Source organism: Homalodisca vitripennis, chromosome 1 (assembly GCF_021130785.1).
Source record: "Homalodisca vitripennis isolate AUS2020 chromosome 1, UT_GWSS_2.1, whole genome shotgun sequence".
Lineage (NCBI taxonomy): Eukaryota > Metazoa > Arthropoda > Insecta > Hemiptera > Cicadellidae > Homalodisca > Homalodisca vitripennis.
In genome coordinates, this window is record NC_060207.1 from 47,626,112 (window position 1) to 47,636,720 (window position 10,609).

Genomic DNA, 10,609 nt, shown 5'->3' on the forward strand with positions numbered 1-10,609 from the left:
ATCACCACCTTCTGAAAGGGAATTATCGTCCAAATGAAGCATTCTAAGAATTAGTAGGAACCTATCTTGACTGAACATGAGTGGAGAAAATTGGTGTTTGCAGTAAAGAATCCGTACTGTTTCATTGTATTTTTTCTGCAATGAGGCATGAGCATCATAACTCCCAAAAAACAATACATCTCGTCTATATTAGTGTCACGCCAGTGTTTTACTTTAGAAAATTTTTTGATGTTTACATTTTTCATTTCATCACAAGCATACTTATTTGTCTCTTGTACTATGTGAGAAACTAAATCTTCATCAAAAAGATTGTAAAAGAATTCAATCTCCTTTCCTTCAAAATTTGACACATCATCCAATGTAAGACCCAATTTAGAATTGTCAAATGAAACATTCTTGGGATTAAAAATATTCCCATGGTTCCAAGAGCAATCGTGACATAGTTCAGGCGCATTATCTGGCAGGGATGAATTATTAGAAAAATCGATACTGTCATTAGTCGTCATCATAGACTGTGAAGAGTGTCATTGATGTCTAATGTCGCTAGTAGACGTACCTGCATTGAGAAAGGAGTCGTCTTCGACATCACTTTGATCCGCAAAGACATAGTCTGCATTGAAAAATGTATCTTCTCCAAAGTCACTTTGTTCGTCAAAGATGTCGTTGTCCGAATGAAGAACACTGCCATCGTTTTCAGTAATTTGATCACCCTCACTCAACGTCATAGATAAGATGTCTGATCTCTTCACTTCGAAGCATATGTCTGGATCCAAATCCATCTTATCAGTACTAATACACTAGGTATAATTACTTTCAAGCATATAAGCAGCAAACGATGTAAACGAAACAGTAAACCACTTCACATGTTTACCTAGCAATGCTCAACAACACACTCTAGCGGGAAATTCCATTAAGTTCCTGTTGTTTCTAATAGATGGCGTGTGCGGCCTGTCCGCTCGAGAAATAAGATGGTTGATAATAATGTCTTATTTGCCGATTATTCTGCCTCAAAAATTACACTACCAACTATGGTTTGGTTTAAAATTAGTTTTAAATAACTATATGGTTCTAAATGGATGCAAATAAAACAAAAACAAAAGAAAAAGATCAATTTCATAACAAACAATAAATGACGTTCTGGAACGTCATTACTATTTTGAAGCAGTTTCCCGTACTACTCAAAGGGATAAACAACTTACAGTGTAATTGTGAAAATAGAGCTAGCTGTGACCCTAACGAGAAGATTAAAAGACTACTGAAAATTCTCTTGTACTGAAGGGAAATATAATTTTGTGAAAAATAAATAAACATTACTAAAAGCATAAGTTTTTGTTTTTTTTTCAAGTCTTGAAGTTTATTTTCAAGATTTAAAATAATCAATGTCTAGAAAATGCACTTCACACTACCTTACAAAGTTTTGTTGGGAGCTGTTAATGTCATCTAACTACTACTAGTTAGTGCATACTAGGTGGCAAGTGTTTTAAATGTAGTGAGAGGTAGAAAATGTTAAGGAGGAGTGGCTATCATCATTAGCAGGAAGTTACTATGAAGAAGGTATAGAAAAACTGGTCACTTGCTATAAACAGAAACTATGTAGAAACATATTTCACACGTTCACTGTGGCATGGTTCAAATGTGACCCATAGGACAATCTCTTTTAATTGAGGACCCTGTCATGCCGCATATGACTTATTTTGCTTGTACTTATTTCTTATACATGGTATGAGTTACATGTGACTCAGAGACATGTCCTGTTATATCCCTTGTTTGGGCTGATTTCAGCAGCTGTCATTGTTTACTTCCAAGCTACATGGTAAAGCTCTACATTTGTCAAGTTTTGAGTATTTACAACATTTTTTTCCTTACAGAGTAAGTAAACAACATCAATGGTCTAATTGAATAATAGTGTGCAGCAAGAGTCACAAGTGACTCAAGACAGTTAGAAGTAAACACAGCGATGCTTCTTAACAGAACACAATCTGGAAGTTCTGCTAATTTCACCTAGAGCGCTCTAGGGCTGACCTACTCAAAACTATCAGCTGTTAAAATCCACCATCATATCAAACTGAAATAATTCTTTATGAGTCACTGGGTATTCACGTAATATGAGAAAATTTTCCAACTTAAACCTTTGTCGATAACTAAACCTAAAATTTTTGAATATTGAACTTAGCAATTTCTTTATTGTGAATTCAGTTTCTCATTATTTATCCTTTGTCAAATTTAAAATGAGATGCATTGCTTTCTCAAAAACTTTGGATGCAAAGGGTAAAATTGTAATTGGACAGTAATTTTGAATTTTCGTTTCTCTCCCTTTTTATGAATTGGGACCACCTTAGAAATGTTTACCTGTATAGGGAATATGCCGGAGATAAAAGAAGCATTTACTACATGCATAATAGGCTTTAACAAGTTTAATAAATTTTAATGGTATCTTATCGTAACTGATAGACCATTTATTTTTAAGAGAGTCAAAAATGCAGTTCAACCCCTCTTTATCAAGTAGGGAACACCTAAAGTTGGGAATTTACTCTCTATTAAAACTATTGGCAATGTGCAAAGGATCTGATACAGTGCCATTATCAATGTTCAGAACAAAATTGTTTTCCAACTTCGTAGTATTTTTCTTCCCCTTTTTATTAATGATGTTCCATGCAGTCTTTCCTACATTTTCAGAGATTTTGATTTTTATATTGTAATGATTCCATTTTACGTCCATAACCTTAAATTTATATTGTTGCTGTTTATTTTTTAACAGATTTTTCAGGGATTCCGAACCCAAATCTGTTGCTAATTTAGTCAGATAAATAAGGTTTATCTTTTCCTCCTTATGATCATCAGCAATCCAGCTATTTTGGCCTTTCCTAATTTTTTTATCTACTTTTGGAAAAGCCCAATTAAAATAATAATTAAAAATATTATGAAAAACATCATATTTACTTTTTACAGCAGAATTTAAAAAAGTTATCCAGCTTTCTTTCTCAAAGAGTGACTTGAATACTTTTGTTTTTTTCCAATGAAAAATTTCTACCATAGCATTTTAATTTAGAATCATTTTTTTACTCGGAAAAGCATAAGATTTCATAATTTACCCATCATGGCCTGATAATGCTTTTATGACTCCTTCAATCTTTACCTTATATCCGTCAGGATGTTATCTATGCATGTTTTAGAGGTAGCCGTGACTTTAGTTGAAAAGAAATAAGCCATTCCATATCTTAAAAGAAAATTTTTAAACTCTTCAATTCAGGTGAATATGTTAGTCACCCACAATAATCAGATGCTTTTATTTTATTATCAATGATTCAATTAGATGGTTAAGATGATATAAAAACTGAATTTTCAAACTGGGGTTCTATAAATTCCTACTAAAAGAAAACTAATGGTAACAATTTGAGAGTAATTTTTTAAGGTTGAATCTTTATAAATTGGTTCTGTTCATATTGTATTCGATTAGGACAATTATGTCTGAATCTTCTTGTCTTCAAGTTTAATAACTGTACTAAATGAGAAGTTAACCAAATTGATTGGTTGTGTAATGGAATGTTCTGTTTAGTGTGCAGTGGGTAGGGTTAAAGTATTATTCTTTTTTTTTTGCAGGCTCCTAGAGCTAAAGTTTTAATAGTTAGTGCCATTTTGTCAAAGTTTGTTCATATCTGACATATTCAGAAGTAGAGCTGTGTGATTGATCTCAGCTACTTGGGCATCTGTACAGGAGAGGATGTCTGTGTAATTGAATCCCCATAGATGTTATTTGTTAGTTTACTGTTTTGAATTTTCTCTTACAATCCAGAGTTGATTTTTTTCTAATTGGGTTATTCGTTTTGCGGAATTATTGTTGATTTCACCCAATTTTAAATCATGGTCCTCAAAAGTACTGTGGATTTCTATGTGGAATTTCTTTTGTGTATCGTATTGGGCTTGAAATATCTGCATTAAATTGTAATAGATTTTCTATTTCAGTCAAATATTTACCCTCATTATTTTTCACCTCTTCTAATTTCTCCTCCATGCCAATTAGTTGGAATTTTATCTCTAGTATCTTTACTTTTAAATTTTCGTTTTCGGCTACTAGCGCAGATCCAATTTTTAAGAATAATTTAAATATTCTATGAAAGAGGCAATGTGTAGGCACAAACTGCTAGCTGCTGTGGTGGGTCAGCACTGTTGGTACTTTATCCAGGTCGGATAAGTGGCCTTGGCACATTTGGTGTAGCACCTGTGAGAATGATGTTGCAGTGATATACTTAGTAAAACAAGTAGCAGTGACGTATAGAGCCACTTATGTGTTGGCAGTTTATGACGTTACACATTTATACGTTACATATTTTACAATTTGGATAAGTGGTTAAACTTAACTGAATATGTTACTTGAAAAATAGTATCTTGAGAGCTTTTTCTCATTTGGGTGGATCTCTATCTTTAGTCATAGTATTAATTTTCGTTTAATGGAAAGTGTATTGATACCATACAAATTAGATCATCTTGTGATACTTGATTTTTCTTAATAAATGTTGGTAAAGAGTTGGTTTTTAAGAAAGTATTATATTTGAGTGGACTTACAGTAGTTCTAGGTAGGATATAAAACAAGTATATAAATATGTTTTGTGAACATTTAAAATGCACTAAAACTGGAAGCCACTACACTAGACTGTAGGCAATCTACCATGTTGTTGTTTTGTCATTTTACCAGGTGAAGTTAGGGCTAAGAAGCCGTCTCTAACACAACCTGGGAACCAATGGCGTAGAGGTGACTTCTGAACCACCACCAATGGCCGGGAGGTGGTCTGCTAGCAAGGACAGGATTGCTCTGCGGTCACTCATCCAAGCAGTTGCCACGCTCAACATTGCTTGTTTCAGTTATTTCGTGGTAACTGCCATACTCAATACACATCACACCATTGGCAATATAATACAATCATAAACAAATAAATCAAAATTTAAAAATTAAATCAGAAACAATATGTATCAGAAACCACTATACAAATTTGATGATTATTATTCAGCAGTTAAACAACATTAATAGTTCGGTTCATGTATTTTAGGTGAGGGGGGGGGGTGGCGCTCAGTAAAACCTTTACTATTCAGTTATTGCTTGTGGTAGCAAAAAAGATTGGTGTCAAAATGCTCAACTAAAAGTAACCCATATATCACTATTCTTATATACTTTTCATAACATTTTCTGTTTTTGAGTTATTATAGTATGAAAACTTTGTATGGCTGCCATTTTTATGGCTTATATGATATTTTTCTTAAACATTTTTCCAAAACAGGTCTTGGTTATACAAAACATTTTTGCAAATTTTGAACTTTATATGTAGAATATCCGGTCAGAAGGACCAAAAAGAATGTTAGGAGATCCGGCTTGGCGGACCGCAATTTATTCGAAGGACCAGTAAAATGTCTAATATTTAAAACTCATACTTCGATAGCTGAGCAGGTGGAGCCCATACGTTGATTTTCTAAGAATAACTATTAGTCGAATGGAAAAAATAAAAATACGAAATGAGATCACAAAAAGTATTAGAAAAAAGGCACACAATTAAAGCAAAAATAAAGGTGTTAAAATGATTTTCGTTTTCTATTAAAATGTCCAAAAATGTCCGAATTAGTTGAGGATTTTTAAATCTTGGTTGAGAAGAGAATTGTCTTTAGTTGCGAAGGACCATGATAAGAATGATGAAACACTGTTACCTTGCACCGTCCATTGTCTGACACCTCGACACACATGAAGTTGGGTTGATTGTAGTTCGACCTGGGTTGCTTCCAAGGAACGTTGAGCAGGGGGAGTCCTTGTTGATGGATGAAGATTCCACCTTCACTTGACACTGTTTTCGGTTCACTCACGAACGTTGAGACAAAGTTACTTTTGGCTCGTTAACCAAATAATGTCCGGCAAGGGGACTGTTAATTGCCATAGAACGGCTTACGGTTCACAAGAGACAAGACAAGGGGGCACGGCCCGAACTTGGTTAAAGCTGGTGTTGACGTACAACCTAGCGAGACGGATTCTTTAGAAGAACTGGAGAGATGCCTTGGGGAGCTTTTCTTGTCCGGCGTCCTGGACGCCTGATTGGTCGACAGAAGTCACCTCATACCACGTGACAATCGGACCACTATAGATTTGGAATGCAGGTGGGTGTGTGTGTGTGTACAAAGATTAGTGGAAATAGATGGCTTATAATAAAAATGGTATCGAACAATGGTGGGCAAAGAGCAGTTCTAAATAACATACAATTCTGGTTATTAGTAAAAAGACTATATTAATGCGTAAAATTTGATTAATTATTATAACTAAATATGAAAACCTAACATTATACCTGTTATCTAATTTAAAGATACAATATTTTCCCTAAAAAACACAGACAGACAGACACATGGTAAATTAAGGAATATAGGACTATACTTCATATGGCACTTCTTACTTATTTTAACCTAACAAATCAGATGATAGAGTAATTTATAGTCACCCTATTTACATATGACAAATTTGAACCTTCTTTACTCACTTGTCTCTATAAAAAGATTTGATGTTAAAAGTGAAATAATTTTAATATACAACTAGAAAAGACGGCGTTCCAGAAGTCAGGAAGAGAAAGCACCATGGCATCATCTAGCTATCCTGTAGATTGATAGATGGCATCGAGCGGTAAGGTGGTGGGATAATGTTTTTGTGTAAGGATAGTACAGTTCATCGATATTGTTTATTGGGCCATATATCTAATTATAACTCACGAGGAATATGTTTGCGTTTTTAAGTGCCTGAAGATGAGTAAGCAAAATATAGCACTATTAATATTATGGATGTTTCAGTGTTTGTATGTTTGATACCCTATCACACAAAATCTAGAGGATATATGTAGACTAAATTTGGCATAGATATTGCTTACATTTTAAAATAATACACATATTTATCCCAAAATACAACTTATTATAAATTACTTATTCCATTGTTTTTTTTTTTTTTACATGAACAAAGTATTAACTGCAGTAAAGTACTGCAAATAGTTATGACAGTAGTATTAGCTGATGTTTACTATATGTATACGGGAGTAGTGACAAACCATTTATTTTATTTTGTACACTCAAAATTAGCTTCTTTCGTCATTGTAAGACGGCATATTTACACTAGCTGAAGAAATAAAAAGGGAGGGACCTGGCACTAATATACTTAACGAACTATTCCCACTGTAACTGCAATTTGAAGGAGGAACCCAGTGAGTCCATGACCACTGTAGTAAATGGGACACAAAGCACCAGATACAAAGTGCAATTTATTATGGTAGAAAACATCGAGGGGTAGTGGGTACGTTTTACAATAAGAGTCATACAATACCGTTTAGGGTCGCCACTCAAAATTTTTTCAAATTCCTTTCCAATTCGCTTGTCTATTTTCAAACTAAATAAACAAACGTAATACTGTATTTAACCCTTACACTGAGTTCAACGATGACGGTTTATCATCACCAGCTGTATTTGCAAAAAATGCCAAAAAGCTGCGGTGCTCTATCATTTTGTCGCTAGCGATGAGCGAGAAATTCAGTGACGATTTATCGATTTCTCCTATTTTAAGCTCCTTAGTTTTTATCTCTGTGTCTTTCGATGTGTTGACAAAAAATCGTGTTGCATACAGAATAACTTTCCTTTCTGTGATGTTTGGAAAATACAAATATGCAACACTAAATAAACAAATAAATACCAACACAGCGCTAGCGTGGAACAGACTGCAGTCCAGCCTTGCGGGTCATAGATCTGTGGTGGACGAACTTTCGGTATGAGACAATAATTTCGCTGGTATGCAAAGTTGATCCATCTGATACTTTGACAAATACTTTCATCTCAACTCTACTTAATTAATTTATCCTTTTTTTTGGGGGGTGGGGGGAGAGCAAGCCTAAGAATACTACACTACTTTCAACGTAATTTCTAGAGATTCTCCTTTTAAAGTATATAAAAAGTAGATTATAAAGTGAGCTTCCAGAATATATATTTATGTACATCAACATAGTACAAAATATACTTAAAATAAAAATTAGCAATCGCCCATTTTCTGCTGAGCAGCTAACATCAGCGCATAGAACCAGGAGGCACGATGGTTTTGACAAATATAGACATATAAATACGGACATCAATTTAAATATTATTAATAAATCCCAGTATTTTGTTACTATGACAAATATAGACATATAAATACAGAAATCAATTTAAAAATATTATTAATAAATCCCAGTATTTTGTTACTATATGTTTCTAAATAGTCTTTATACGCAAAGAACTACAAAAACTTGTCCAATCTGTAATTTAAGTACTGCGATCGTTTTTGCCCACAAATAGATGCACTGTCGAAGATGTGCCAAAATAAATATAATAAATTTAATTATGGTTAAAATATTGTTTGTTAAAGATGTTTGTTATTTTGGTTATCTATCTACATTTTTTCATACGGAAAGTACAAAAATGTTTTTGTAATCGAACATTTGCGTACAACCGATCAATAGTCATTCGGTAATCGAATATTTTTGGATTTGAGATTCAGCTTCCCCATATGAGAAGTATATTATGAAATTGTGATTCTTCAAGTCTATTTAAGCACTTACAACGGTTATTGCAAGATAACCGGATCAAGCAACGTCGAGCCGTTTGGATGGGTGACCGCTGAGCGATCCTGTCCTTGCAAGCAGCTCGCCTGCCCGGCCAATGGTGGTGGTTCGGAAGTCACCTTTAAACCGTTGGTCCCCAGGTTAAGTGTTAGAGAGGGCTTCTTAGCCTTAACTTCACCTGGTAAAATATGACATCTTTACTTTACTTTACTTCACTTCTGTTGGTATAGGAATCAAGTAAAAAGAGCTCCAGTATTGAGTATCAGAAACTATCCACCCCTATTAAAAATTCCAGGGACACTGTGCAAATTCATGCACTACTACACGTTTCCCGGAGTCCGAAATTCATGTGTAATGCACGCTTTTCCAGATTATCATCGTTGGCGGTAGCTCTGGTTAGAGTCCCGCGAAAGTACCATGGCTCTCAATACATATCCCACTGACGGCCAATACATACAGAATACATCAAAAAGCTATCTGCTACGGACTTTACCATGTGTGGTTAGTTCTTGATCTGTAGAATAAGTCGATAGACACTAGTATATAACAGTACCTTCTACAGTTGCAACCAGAATATGGGCACACTTGATGTTATCAATTACTGGCTCCTAAATATTTTATGTCAGCCTTTAATATAATGCAAGAATAGAATCACCCCATCACAACAAAACAACTATAAAAATAAATAAACACATAAAAGGCTATGGTTCATCACATGTTCATTAGATTATAGTCATGGACTATGAAACAACATGATATAAGACTCCTTATACACATTGGACTATTTGGTTTGAACAGTTCAAGTCGTCCGACTGATCATCATGTGTGCGGGGAAGTCGTTCAGGTAAATAGTTGACAGGAGAACTGATGGGATTTCCAGCCGTCGTCCAACCAATCCCACACTGACGACAAAACTGATGTGGGTGGTAGATTCGATTGGCTGGCTGTCTGCTGTCTGTAGACTGACGACAACATAAGCTGCGTTTACACTGGCAAGAAAAGTTGCAAGAGAATTTGCACAACTACTGTTGCAAAATGTGTACAAGATAAACAATTGTACTGTCCGACACTTGGTTGCGGCAGTGCTCGAGCTGTTGCACCCATTGAGACAAAATTTTTACAGTCGGACACAAAACTAGCAATGTTTTGCCAGTGTAAATGCAGTTCAGTCGAGGTTTGGATGTGATCGTGACATCAAAGCATATCACTTTCTTTGTTTTAACCTATGTAATCTGATGACCAATTGGAACATGTGCGAGGAGCAATCATCCATAGACCAACTGAGGTCTCCGCCACAATGGAGTGGTAAGCAAGGGGAGGTGAGCGCTGGTTCGAGCGGTAACTTAAAGTTTAATGTTGTGATATACATATGGGATATGGGGAACTCTCCCGAAAGACGTGAGCGGCAGGGTGGTACCACACGATGCCGCTTATCTGCCGCCAATTCTAGACAATAAATGTTTCTCCTGCCGCCCAGCCCTCAGCTCATTCTGTCATTGCTGTGCAACATGTCGGACACATACGCGCCTTTCTTGGCGTTACTTGTTATAGCTTACCTTTAATGTTTTCTCCAAAAGGTATCTTATCAGGCCTGGTAAAAATCCAACTGAAATTCAGGTATACTCAAAAAACCAGGTATGTCAAACCTATATTATTTAACGAACCAAATATTAAGCCTATTTATAGCCCCACTTTGACAACTGAATTACACTTAAATACATAAAACCCGCTTGTATCGTGGTCACTATCGCTTAAACCCTCCAACTGTCTATCATATTTTCCACAGTGTCGCCTATATTTGGTGGTTTTGCAGCGGCATTTATAAAAATTCAATAATTATGGTAAATATGTTGTTAAATATATCATTTTGTTTGGAAAGATCTGTAGAACAATTTTAAAATAAAAAAATGTTTTTTATATTTTTAAAAAAAGGTCAAATTTTTTTGTTTTTTTTTTTTCATTTAATTTTTTTTACTTTCAGTGTATATAACATAATTTAATTGATATCT